Genomic DNA, 13,277 nt, shown 5'->3' on the forward strand with positions numbered 1-13,277 from the left:
AACTCTAAAATCAATTATTTCCTCACATTAACAAGAGGAAAAATAAAGTCATTTCATCTTATGCAGAAAAATTATCTGATAAAATTCAAAACACATTTAAGACTAGGAACAGAAAGTTCCCTAGTTTGGTTGACAATGCACAAAAGACTTCAATGAAACAGTACATGTAATGGTGAAATGTTAAAAACATTTTCCTTGAAATTAGGAACAAAATGAGGATGTTCAATACTCAATTCTATTCATGAGCTTCTTGGAGGGCCTAGCCAATAGAAAAAGGCAAGGATAAAATAAATGGTTTAAGGATTAAAAAATAAAACTATCATTATTTGAAGAAGGTACAGCTCTTTATGAAAGTAAATTAAAACAATATATATATATATATAATCTATTATTAGTAGCAAGAAACTAGAATGTGAAATTCAACAAGACTGTTTCTAATTTCAATTTTTTTTTTTTTTTTTGGTACCAGGGATCGAGCTCAGGACCTTGTGCTTTCGAGGCAGGCAGTGGAACCACTGAGCTAAATCCCCGGCCCTGTTTCTAAAACAGTAAAAATTAAATATTGAGGAATAGATGTAACAAAATATTTGCAAAACATTTTTTTTTGAAAATTTTAAATACCTAAATAAATAAGACCTAAATAAATGAGAGAAATACTGTGTTCATGGATTGTAATACTCAATATTGCTAAGATGCCATTTTGCCCGCTGATTGGTGCATAGATGCACCATAACCTGTCAAAATTCTATATAATTTACAAAAATTGCATCAGGTAGATGTAGATTAAAATTTGAAAGGAAAATAATAATGTTCTTAGAAGATAAAATAAATATTTTCATGGCTTTTGTGTAGGGAAATAAACAAGGCACACACACAAAAACTAATGGTAATGATAAAATTGATAAAATTGACCAAATGACAATTTAAAAATTCTGTTTACCCTAAGAAGCCAGGAAGAAAGTAATGATGCAAGCCACAGTGGGGGAAAATATTTGTAATACATATAATTTGACCGAGGCCTTGAATTCAGAACACATGATTAAATAAAAATGGATTCCAGTACAGTTCTTTGCCCTAATCCCAGAGCAAAAAAAGAGAGAAAAGAAATATTTTCATTTACTATATATATTATTTCCCATTGTGAGAGCCAGAAACTGAGAGCAAAAGGATTAGGAGGGAGCCAGGGGTTAGCTTTTTAATAAAAAATAGTCAAAGTAAATGACACAATATTGTAAAATAAGGACCATAGCAACATCCTCACTTTCATTCAAAATCTCTTGTTCATGTTCATGTTCATTCTTCAACGTCTCTACTTCAGCATTGTGCTTCCTATAATTTAAGGCTTTTGCTATCCCTGGGGTTGCACCTTAGAAATGCTGCTTTCACATTCAGCTCTCCCCTGAGCTGTTGTTGATCATTGTCACCATGGTGTGTGTTGAGAAACGGGTGAGATGACTGTTTGCTGAATGGAGGAAGGTCCCTGGGAAGAGACAACAGTGTGCCCTGGGAATTAAAGACATGATTGGAGCTGGACAGAGAGTGAGAGGCGGAGGAGCACACTCTGGGCATGAGGAATGGCCAGTGTGTGCCAGGTGGGTGGCAGGAAGTGGGGTAGCACCTGTAGGGAGCTCAGTATTTTGCTGCAGCCAGGAAGTGGTTCAGTATGTAGGGTAGGTGTGCCGTTAAAGCCATGTGTCAGTCTCACTGAGCTAAGGACTGCCGGGATAGCTGGTAATATTATTTCTGGGTGTGTCTGTGATGGGTGTTTCCACTTGAACTGGTAGACTAGGATGTTTGGCCCTCATCAATGTGTGCTGAGGGCCCAGATTAAACAAAAATGTAGAGAAAGTTAATTTATCATCTCCTCTCCTTCTTCCCCCTCCTTTTTTTCTCCTTCTCCCTCTCTCTCCTTCTCCTTCTTCTTGACAGGGTCTTGCTATGTAGGCCAGGCTGGCCTTGAGCTCAAATCCTCCTGCCTCGGCCTCCAAGTGCTGAGATTACAGGTGTGCACCACCACACCTGGCTTCTTGTCTCTCCTTGAGCTGGGACATCCATCTTCTCCTATCCATGTGCACCAGGGCTCCTGGCTCTCAGGCCCAGGACTTACACCAGAGATCCCCTTGGTTCTCAGGCCTTTGAGTCAGAGTAGGAGTCACAATATCAGCTTTCCTGGTTTTCAGCCTTCACATTCAGACCAATATATATCACTAGATTCCATGGTCTTCCAGTTTGCATACAGCAGATTGTGGGACTTCTTGTCTCCATAATCTTGTAGCCCGTTCTCATAATCGATCTCATATCTATGTCTACGTCTACTCTCTCTATATATATCTGTATGTGCAACTGTGTCTGTAACCACACTCATACCCCTGGCTGGATGGTACTGGTTCTGCTTCTCTGGAGTCCCTGAGTAGCTCAGTGCATCCATATATGTGTGGCAGGGGTGAGGGCCAAAGACAGAGTGGTGCCCAAGAGAACCTTAGGGCTGTGCTGAGAGATGCAGACATTTTTCTGTAGTGCTGGGGAGCTACTGAAGGTTTTAAAGAAGGGTTCAGGTATGATCAGAAGTAGGCTTCCCATCTTTCTCTCCCCCCAACCCCAGTGCAGTGGTGTTATTCTCTGTCTGAGGAAGGTCGTGATAATGGCCTGACTCCCACAGCCATGGTGCTTGTTACCAAAGACCTGCAGTGGTTTGTGGTCCCTGGAGTACCAGCCCAGGAGCATCCTTCGGGGGATGAAAACATTGTTGGAGCCCTCAGAGCCTCAGCCTACCAGAGTGATGTCATGCTGCTGTGACCTGTGTCTTTCTGGCCCAGGAACCACACTCATCCCTAGTGAGCTCATCCCTGGGCAGAGAGGGCATGGCCCCAGCTGGGGAAAACCAGGCAGTGCACAGAGATTAGTGGCTTTGTTTTGCTTCGCTTCCAGATCACCTCTGGTGGGAATGGTGAAGGTCACAGTGGCATCAGGCCCCACTGGTCCAAGGTGGTGGACTGGACCCGAGTTTCTCTGTGGAAACACCACACAAGTGATCTAAAGTAATAAACCCACAACAGCAAAGTGCAGTTGGCCTCTGTACCCATATTCCACATCGATGGATTGAAACAAACATGGATTAAAAATATTTTTTAAAAAATTTCAAAAGTTCCCCAAACCAAAAGTTGAATTTGCCATGAGATGACTATTATAATGAATCAGTGCAAATGAAGAGTTATGTAGGCATTGAATGAGAATTATAAGTAATCGCAAAATGATTTAAGGTACACAGGCGGATGGGCAAATGTCATATGCAAATACCACAGCATTTTATATAAGGGACTGGAGCATTGTGGATGCTGGTAGCTATGGGAATCCTGGATCAATTCCCCATGGATAACGGGGGACAACTCTAAACAGGACCATAACAAGGAAGATATTTGATGACCTCTTTTCCTGATTGCGGTGCACTCTGAAATCAGTTTTCACAATACCCCCCAGAAACAAACTCCTTTATGAGTTTGATCCCTTTGAGGACAATGGACTCCTCCACATATCCTCCCTCAGCGTCCATGAGGTGGACCTTAAGTTAGGAAGGTCTGGGTCAACAGCTCATCTGGGGAGTAGTTATCCACAGCTCAAAACACAGCATCATAAAGTAGAAGTTTGCTTCATTGCCTTGGAATGAATCCTTCTTTTGCCTCTATCTTGAGTTCTTTGCTTCACTCTTCCTGGGGTATTTTCTACATACTGGGCTCAGAGCCTGCTGGGTTGATCCCCAACCCTTGCCCATGAGTTTCTACTGCAGGGCACCACCCAGTCCAAGAACAGAAGTGACAGGGCAGCCACCCTCTTCCTTCTACTGTCTTCTCCCTGGGCTCCTTGAGAGCTGCAGAAGGAGCCTTTAGAGATGAGCCAGCCCAACTCTCTCGTCTCTCAGGTGGGGGCTTAAATCTACTTTCTCCATCCCAGAGAACATCCTAGGATATCCTTGCATCACATTCTCTAACTGTGTTCTTGGTTGGGAGAGCCAAGGCTGGTTTATCCCTTGTTTATGTTTTTTTTTCTTTCTTTCATTCTCTTCATAGCTCATGGTTTTGAGCCTCTGTGAAGCAGTGAGATACATGCAGAAGATATGAGTTTACAGAGGCCTAGTTCCTGCTCTGGAGGACCTTAGAGTCTAATGAAAGAGACTGAAAAATAAAGTATATTGAGATAGCCTAAAGTCAATATTGTGCTGGAACCCATGAGGAGCAGCGAGGTGCTGTGGGAGCCGGAAAACCAGTTCATCATCTACCTCTGCCACCCTGCAATGTGACCTTGGCTAAGTTAATTAACATCCCTGAGACTCAGTTTCCTCATCTGCATAATGGTAATAGTCATTGCCACCAGATAGATTTATCATGAAAATTAAATACGACAATCTATGTCAAGAACCTAGAGAAGTACCTGACATGGGCAGGAGTCAATATTTAGGGGCTGAGAGCCCAAGAAAATAGGACCAACTTCTCTCATATTTTAAAGTGGGGAGTGTACCCCTGAGGTCCGGGACTTAAGGGACTGAGACCCTGCCTGACACATTTCAGCTGACTGTTCTCCTTCAGTGGATAAGAGGCTGGGAAACCAAAGAGCAAAAGATTCTTTGAGGAACAGTGTTGGTGTGCTGTGGATCCCACCTCCCCTCCCAAGCCCCCAAGCCCCACGCCTTCCCACCTCTACATGTGCAACTGTGGGAGAAATGAGGAACTTGAAGACCTTGAGAGAAGTGAAGGACTTGTGTCTCTCTGACCCCACATCTCGCGAGCTTCCTGGAACACCTCCTATGTGACCTCTGAAGCTGGGAGGTCACAGAGGCTGCCATGAAATGTGCTGTAGGGATCATAGTTGCAGTTTCCATGCCAGGGCACAGTGAGGTAGCCAGCCACTCCAGGGCCAGCCTGGGTCACATCTGCAAGCTCTGGTGAAGCAAAGACTGAGTGAGAATGCCCTGAGGTTCAGAAGTGCCTGGAAGAGATGCTACTTGGAGTTGTCTCGTAGTCTGTCCAAAGGGGCCACCCCAAGGCGTGAGGGGCTTCATAGGCTCCCTCATGCCCAGAGCAAAAAAACCTGAAAGTGAGAGGGACCAGGAAATGGGAGGGTGGCTGGAGAACTCCGAAGAAGCCTCCAAAATGCTTCAAGGGAAAAAGTGAGTCCTGTGATCGAGGCCCAGCGAGCAGCATGATGGCAGCATCTAGAAGACCTTTCCTTCCCTTACTCTCCTCTCTACTCCTTTTCCCGCACCCAGGCACAGAGGGCAGGAGAGGCAGAGGCAAGGCAGAGGGCGTAAAAGGAGCTCCCCCAGCCCCAAACGTACCCAGGCCAGAGAGGGAGAAAGAGCTAGAAACTCAGCTGCACGTGCTTATTCCTGAACTGAGGCTGTTAGGATATTTCGTTGAGTGTAACCAAGGTCATGGGACTTTGTGGGGATTTTGTCCAGGGACAGTGGTGAACTTACCGTTAGAGTTTGCTCTGTCAAACCCCAGATCTTGCGCAAACTGCTCTCTGAGCCTGAATATCCTCATCTCCTGTCACCTAGCAAAAGAGCCAATGGTCACCTTCTGAGAAGCCATCATTTCTCACTTTATTGAGACATATGTGGCACATAAACTGCTTATGTGCTTAAAGTCTGTGATGTCTTGAAGTGATCTATATGAATTGTCCATTGATTGATCACCAGTCAAGTTAATTAGCATAACCATCACCTTCTATAGTTACCTTTATTTATTATTTATTTATTTGGTGAGAGCAGTTAAGATCTGCTCTCATTTACCATTGCAGATATGATTAACTACAATCACCATGCTGTGCTTCAGAACTTATTCATCTTGTAACTGAAAGTTTGTACCCTCTGGTCAGCATCTCCCCATACCTCACCCTGTGACCCCTGAGCACACCATGTAGAGGCTCTTTCTTGATCCTGCCTCCCCGGCTTTCCTTTGTGAGGAGACTGGAAGTGCACCTTTTTACTTCCAAGATGATGGTGCCCACCAGTGCTCCAGCTGTGGAATGGCAAGCTTCGATTACCACAGGTATGTAGATGTAGGTACAGATATATTTCATTACCACACAGTGTTTGTTGTTTCCAAATCAGTTTGACTGAGACCTAATGTGATCAAAAATAACATATACTCACTTAAGTTTGGAGAGTTTTGACAAACATAGAAACCAGTTTAATGAGTACCAGAATCAAGATGACACATTTCCTTCACCCCACATGTCCCTATGTGCCCCTCCGTGGTTAATGCTCAGCTCCTGCCCTGCCCCATGCAGTTTCTGGTGGCCTCTCTGTCACTAACCCTGGGATATTTCTCTCCTGGGGCCTCACAGATATGGAATCCCGCATGAGAATTCCATTTTCATCAAAAGCAGTCTGTCGAGATAAGAAAACACCATTTTCCCTTAGAAAATCAATTTAGAACATGAGATTTTTCACCTTCTAACAAGGAAACAGAAGTTCCTTGTCTCTAGGAAGTACACACACTGGAATATAACCTCTCTCACATGATCCAATTAGCTCCAAATCTGTGCCTCCTTCCTTACCATGCCTCCTCTAATTTATCTCTTTCTATTTTTCCTTTAATGCCCTACTTATTTTGCTCAGATATGAGAATACCATTGGCATTCTGCTTGTGCTCATTTCTAATTTCCTCTAATTTTTGGATATAAATTGATTTTTTTATGGGCTAATATGTCTTCAAGATTACTGTGGTCAAGTTTGGTATTCATTGATCTCAACTGTTTTTTCATCCATTGGGCAGAAAGGCCCAGATCCTAAGTGGATGAAAGGAACACTGGCTTTCCATTCACCATTGAGTGGGGTTGTATTTATTGCTTTCTCTTCCACCCTTCTTTGTCACCCACCTGTGGGATCTTCCACATTCTTACAATCCTTAAGCCAGCCCCACCCCACTGTTCTGTCTGTGGCTCTGGGCAGGACAGCAATGGTATGTGCCAGGGTGACTGACCCCAGAGATAATCTGGATCCCTGATTTTGGCACCGTCTGTGGACAGAGAAGTCTGCAGACAAAACTGGCCAGCTAAGGGGGCCCCCTCATCCCCCAGCCCCTCAGCCTGAGTTGGAGGAGTCCCTAGAGAGCTTCGTGCTCTGCATCTCTTGGAGTGCTCGGCCCCTAAGGCCTCCACACTGGGCACAAGGGGCCCTAGCGATAGAGATGGGACACAGGCAAGACAAACGCCGGCCTCATGCCCATCTCTGCTCTGTTCTGTCCAGCTCAATCTGAGCATTCTGCTGTTGGCAATAACCTTAGTTCAAAGACATTTTGGCAACCAGCGCAGTATTCCTGTTTTGTAGTTAGTTGCTGTCTTAGTCACTTTCTTGTCACTGGGATAAAACACTCAAAGTGCCAAACTTATTTTGTCTCAGGGTCTCAGTCCATGGTCAGCTGGCTCCAAGGCAGAAACAGGATGGCAGAGGGGCCTGGTGGAGGAAAAGGTGTTCAACGCATGGCAGACAGGAAGCAGAGAGGGAAGGGAGGAGCTCACCCTGAAAGACAAGAACTCACCCTTCAGGTGACCTCTCCAGTGACCCATCTCCAACCAGGTCCCACCTGCTAACAGCACCTGACCTCATCAATGGATGAATCCACTCCTGAGCAGAGCACCCCTCTATCCGTCACCTTCCATGCATGAGAATTTGGGGGACGCCATTCACCCTGATGGAGCACACAGGCGGAAGTCAGCTTGCCTCTCCATTACCATCCGGCAGATTCCCACTATGTGGCCTAACTCTGGCCAAGACCTTGGGCACTACACCCATGCACGCCTGCCCTGAACTGGGCCAGACAGATTCTCTTTCCTGGAACTTTTGGAATTGGGGTCAAGAGGGAGTGCTGGTCTGTTTTTCTGTCACCTAAGGAAACATGGGACAGTTAATACTTTTGGGGAGGAGAGAGAGCCTGCTATGGAAATTGAGGAACTAGCCTTTTAGACAGATCCAGATACAAGTGGAAGGGTGGGGAATATGAAGGAAAGATTGAGGAGAAGGAGGGAGAGAGGAAGGGAGAGAGAAAGAGAGAAGAGCAGGGAAGAGGGGAGGGAAGAAGTGAAAAGAAGGGAAAGCAGAGGTGGGGAGAAGAGAGGAGAGGACAAGAGGAGAGAAGAGAGGTCTTGCAGGTTCTGCTGGGTTTCAGTTCCTGGTGTCAGCCCAGTGTCCTTTGTGTGTTAGTTTCTAAGTGATATTCCTCTAATCTTGAATACACTTCCTGTTTTTGCTTGTGGTAACTTGGGCAGTTTCTTGTCAATTTATAGTCAAATGAACCCTAAATAATATGCACTCTGGTCCTCAGAGAAATGAAGCTAAGATAACCACATATCTGACCCATTTTGGGGCAGAGACAATAGGCTGCCACTGTGCTAGGCGGGAAAGCTGGCACCCACCAGGCGCACATAGACGGAAACCGCTGCTGAGAGGACTGCCTGCTGCACTTTGGAACCGGGACCATTTTTTTACTGAGATCGAGGCTTTAGGGGCCAGAAAGGCTGTGCAGAAGGGTGTGAGGTGTGGGGTGCGCAGAGGTCAAGTCTGCAGTTGTCTGGGTAAAGTGGATTGGGACAATCAGGTAGTTGCACAACCCTGTGCTTGCAATCCTTTTTGGGTACTGGTGTAGGGTCAGAGACCACTTCGAGTCCACTCCGGAAGCTAATCACAGGCTGAGGTGCAGCAGTTACACTGCAGCAACCTACATCAGGAACTAAATTTGGTGCCCCAATTATGAAACAGAGAGGTTCTGGCAACTGAAACAAGGACATGGGGAAGGTCTGGAGGAACCATGGTCCTTCCCAGCTGCCTCCCAGCTGCCTGAAGAGCACTCTTGCTGAGCAAGGGTGGGGTGCTCCTGCCCTGAAGCACACCTCAGGGTCTGGTTTGGGACTCTGCAGAGCTGACAAGGCGGAGATAGAAATTTCTGCTGCTGCCCTCAATACCCTAAGGCAAAACCTATTATGTGGAAGACATAGAAACAACCCTCAGGCTTTCTTCTAAGAGCCTGAAGCCCACAGGCACGATGATCCAGCTCAGATGCTGAGCTGAGCAAGCTGTCTAGAGCCGGCTTTCTGCAAACACAGTTTCTCTAAGTTAAATCGACGGGCTGCCAGTTAAGATTTTACAGGTGTTGTGCCACCAAGAAAACCCGTGAGCCTGGAGAATGGGGTCTTTACATTAGCACAGGTCAGCATCCCGGGGCATCTTGGGGTGCTGGTGGCCACAGGTCCCCCATCAACCACAGTGCCCTCCCAGAGTGGCCCTGAAGGACCCTGGACAAGAGGATGTCCCTCTGGGCAGAGCCTAGAGCTCATTCCAGATGTCAGCAGGGGTCACCCTGTGATGGTCATGAGGTTTGTCAGGTGTCATCCAGGAGAAGCCCGCACTTCCTGCCAGTGACGCCCACGGGCTGCTGGCTGGGTGGCCCCTTCCTTCTTGCAGCTCAGCCAGCCCTTCTCCCCAAGTGCTGTGTGGTTTCCTCTGGAGAATGGACCCTTGGAGAGTAAGCTGGGGAGCAAGGAGCCCCGCCTGGGATGGGGGCCTCAACCCTGTGCCATGGACAGGAGCAGGAGCCCATTGCTGGCAGATGCGGCTGTTTCTATGACCAGTGGGATGATCCCGGGCTCTTGGCCTGGGCAGGGTTGGTTATATTTGTTTTCCTGGGAAGTTTGAATTGGATTGAAGAGACAGTTAAGGTGTAGCCTGACTACAAAAGACACCAGTGCCACCAGAAGGCAGTGGCAGCCCTGCCTGTGGAGCAGGCAGCTTTGTAAAGAGGGGTGGAGGAGACAGATGGAGGGATAAAGAAAGGGAGAGAGCATACACAGATTGCTGACTGCTTTCCTGACCTGTTTCTCAGGGGAGACCCTCTGCATTGGGTTCCATGAAGCAGTTCTGACTCTTTCTTTGTAACCAGTGTAGAGTTTGTGAACAGAAGCACAATTTTGCCCAATGCTTCTGTGTAGAACCAAATGGTTCCTGAGTGGAAGTGTTCATGAACCGAGGCACCATTGTATTTTAGAATAATCATAAATTTGGAAGAATTTACAAAGAGCCCAGAGAGGCCCCATGTGCACAGAAAGGCACACAGTTTCCCCCATGGTTGGAGTTTACGTCACTGTAGCACAGTACCAAGACCAGGAAACTGATGGGGGCATGATGTGTGTGCCAGTTTACTAGGTCTGTGGGTCAGTGCCACAATCGGTTTAACCTGGGAAACTACCAGTCCATTTTCCACCTCTTTAACCCTGCCACTTTGTGATGATTCTATACATAGAATCAAACAGTTTGTGAACTTTTCAGTTGGGCCCCCAAGGTCCCCAGCACAATTCTCTAGAGATCCAATTGCATTACTGCATCAAGAACCCATTCCTTTTTGTTGTGAGTAGTAGTGAATGATCAGGACATGCCAGTTTGTCCCTACTGAGGGACATCTTGATTGCTTTCATTTGGGGGCTGTTATGAACAAAATTGCTACGAACATTTGTGTCCAGGTATTGTTAGAATATGAGTTTTCATTTCTCTCAGAATGGTGCTCAGGAGTGCAGTGGTTTGATCATCTGGCAAATATGTCTTTAGCTATTGGAGAAACCACCAGGGCGTTTTCCAAAGCAGCTGTACCATGTTATAGTCCCACCAGTGGTGTGTGAGAGATCTAGCTCTCGCTCCTCCTCATTCTCTCCTGAATTTGATGTTGTAGCTGTTTCAGTAAGTATGTAGTGATACCTTGTGCAGTCTTAGCTTGTACTTACTTCCTGGCTAGGAAAGTTGAATGCCTTTTGCTGTGCGTATTTGCAGTTTGTATATCTTCACTGATGAAATGCTTCTTTACACCTCTTGCCCATCTTCTAAGTGGATTCTGTGTTTTAAAATATTTTACTGTTAAGGTTTAATATACACGCTCTTGTTTTTTAAACAAATTTGGGGGTTTTTTTGCTTTTGGTACCAGGGATCGAACTTGGGGTCTTGCGCTTGCGAGGCAGGTGGTGGAACCACTGAGCTAAATCCCTGGCCCTTTTTAAACAAATGGGCTTCTGTAACTTGCAACCTAAGGCTCATAGGTGGTCTTCTTTGTATTTAGTGTTGATCACAATAGTAGCTGACATTTACTGAGCCTGTATTGTGTGTCAGGCACTGTTCTAAGTGATCGGTAGGTCTTAACTCACTTAACAAGTGTTACTTTTATAAATATCAAATGTTGTTGTTACTAACCACCATTACAGTTTAGTTTATAAGTCTCATTTTCAGCATAAACAAATAGCTTGGGCTTCCAGCATTGCTTCCATTTGAGTTGACTGAGTTACGTTTCACTTGGTTGAGAGAAAATCTAAGGCGCTGATATCACAAGGGCTCATGAGTCAGAAGAGCTTCTCTTCTGGTGAAATAAGTGCCCATATTTAAAAAAGTGACATCATGCACACCGGTTTTTCTATGTGTTAAGCAAATAGCTGACAATGTTCAGTTTTACAAATTTTACATAAGAAAGCCTCCCAAGATTTATTTTTCTCTTAAAGGGAGAAAACAAACACCCACTTATGTTATATCAGTTTTACAAATCACAGCTGTGCAAGTGAAAGAGGCACCTGTGCACTGATCAGATCCTGGATTGGGGGGTAAGGCTCGGACCCCAGAACCCCCAGGGCTGGAAAGAGATCAAAACCTCCCCAAGGCTCCCGGTGATGACTGACACCTGGGTCCCTCACCGGAACTACCAGGGTCACTGGCAGGGCCCCTTTGGGGCTGCACCATCTCCCTGTGCCCCAGGGATTGTGAGTGTAAGCGATTCCAGGGCGTCAGCTCACCAAACAGTGACTGTGCTTGGATCCCTGCTCAGAGATGAATGAGTCCGGTCCCCCTGGTGCAGTCAGGCAGAACGGGGGGATTCAGGGTCCAAGTGTCACCGCCACAGGGTAGTTGGGGCTGTTAGAGGTGGCACCGTGGAGCTGATGGTGCAGATCCACAGACAGGCCCAGCTGCTGCCCCTAGGCCCATCCCAGCGCTGACTTGGCAGGTGCAGGTAGGGACAGCCCTGGCCACCTGCCTTTCTCAGCTGGGCTCCAGGGCGCTTTGGACACAGTCTTGCCTCCTCCTTTGCTCTGTCTGCTCCCTGATGGGAATCCTATCCCTCTGAGGCTCCTTCCTTTGACCTTGCTGATTTCTTTGGTGAGTTTGGTCTCTCCTCACTCTTTGTCCTTTGGACTTGCTGTGAGACACATTTTCCTATAATAACTATTTCTTTCCTGGTCTCATCGCTACTTTAAGCTGTTTTCTGACACCTCTGGGAAGCCCCTGAGACTCAGCAATCCGGTAGACTTCTGGATGGTGGCTCCTCCCAGTTTGCCTCACTCCCTCTTTTTCCAGCATTATTTTCCCTCCCCTACACCCCAAGTTCAAATCTCAGCATCACCTCTCAACAGGAGGCTGTTGGTGGGTGACCTTTCCCATCTGAGTCTGTTTCTGTTGTAAGTGGGGTGTGTAATCTCTTTACAGTTTACTGATTGTGTTTGTGTATTGCCCTCCACAGCCTGGCACTCAAACAGCTAGATAATTCTAGAAATGGAGCAGCTCTCCTCATGTCTCTTCTCTTTCTCCTCAGTCTCTACTCTCAGGTAGTGATGTCCTGTCCCCCTCCACCCCATTTCTTTTCTTGACCTCACCCTTCTTTCCAGCAGGATTAGGACCAGAGCTTCCCTCCCCTAGTAGCAGAGGCTCTCTGATTGGCTGCTGTCACCATGGCAACCCACTGTCCCACTCCCGGCCCTCCCTTTGCAGAGCCAGCAGATCTGTGGAGTTCAGGCTCCTGGGCCTGGGAGGGACAAGAGGCTGGGGGAAGGGCGAGGGCTCCCTTGAGAGCCGGGGCAGCCCCACATTGGGGGTTTGCTTGGATTCCAGATTCTAGCCTCCTATGCAGTATGGCTTCTATCATCTTACATATTGAAGGGATTGCCTCTCATACCCGTAGGAGCTTCTGATTCCCTCTAAAACGGGCCAGCTTGGCCTCCAGGGTCCTGGGCTGGTGGCATGTGGCAGGCATAGAAAGTGTGCTAAAGGCACTCTCTGAATGTCAAACAGAATGTGCTCCTTCTGTTGCCTGCAGAGCTGCAGAGGGGAGGGCATGAGAACATCTGGATGTGCTGTGAAGCCCTGAAGGCAGGCAGGGTTACACCTTATTCTGGCTACTGCCAGACAGCCTGATGGGTTAAGTCCGCACACAGAGACCTTCTGCGGAACACAGGGTGCTAGGCAGTGGGATGGGGTCGGT

At 46.9% G+C, this 13,277-nt stretch overlaps 1 long non-coding RNA gene across 2 annotated transcripts in view; it reads right to left on the reverse strand.

Moving 5' to 3' along the window:
- The window catches only part of LOC110349992 (uncharacterized), a 15,187-nt gene continuing 1,910 nt past the window's right edge, over positions 1-13,277 (reverse strand). Inside the window, exons 2-4 of one of the 2 annotated variants that reach the window (XR_002396229.2) lie at positions 10,768-10,874; positions 5,471-5,547; positions 1-1,480 (exon numbers count right to left, since the gene is read on the reverse strand). This is a non-coding gene — a long non-coding RNA (uncharacterized LOC110349992). Of the gene's footprint in view, positions 1,481-4,685; positions 5,548-10,767; positions 10,875-13,277 lie in introns of those variants that run through there. The other variant, XR_015453360.1, reaches the window with a different exon arrangement.

This window comes from Heterocephalus glaber, unplaced genomic scaffold (assembly GCF_053883595.1).
Source record: "Heterocephalus glaber isolate CG9 unplaced genomic scaffold, H.glaber_assembly_v1.0 deba00001460, whole genome shotgun sequence".
In the NCBI taxonomy this organism is placed as follows: domain Eukaryota; kingdom Metazoa; phylum Chordata; class Mammalia; order Rodentia; family Bathyergidae; genus Heterocephalus; species Heterocephalus glaber.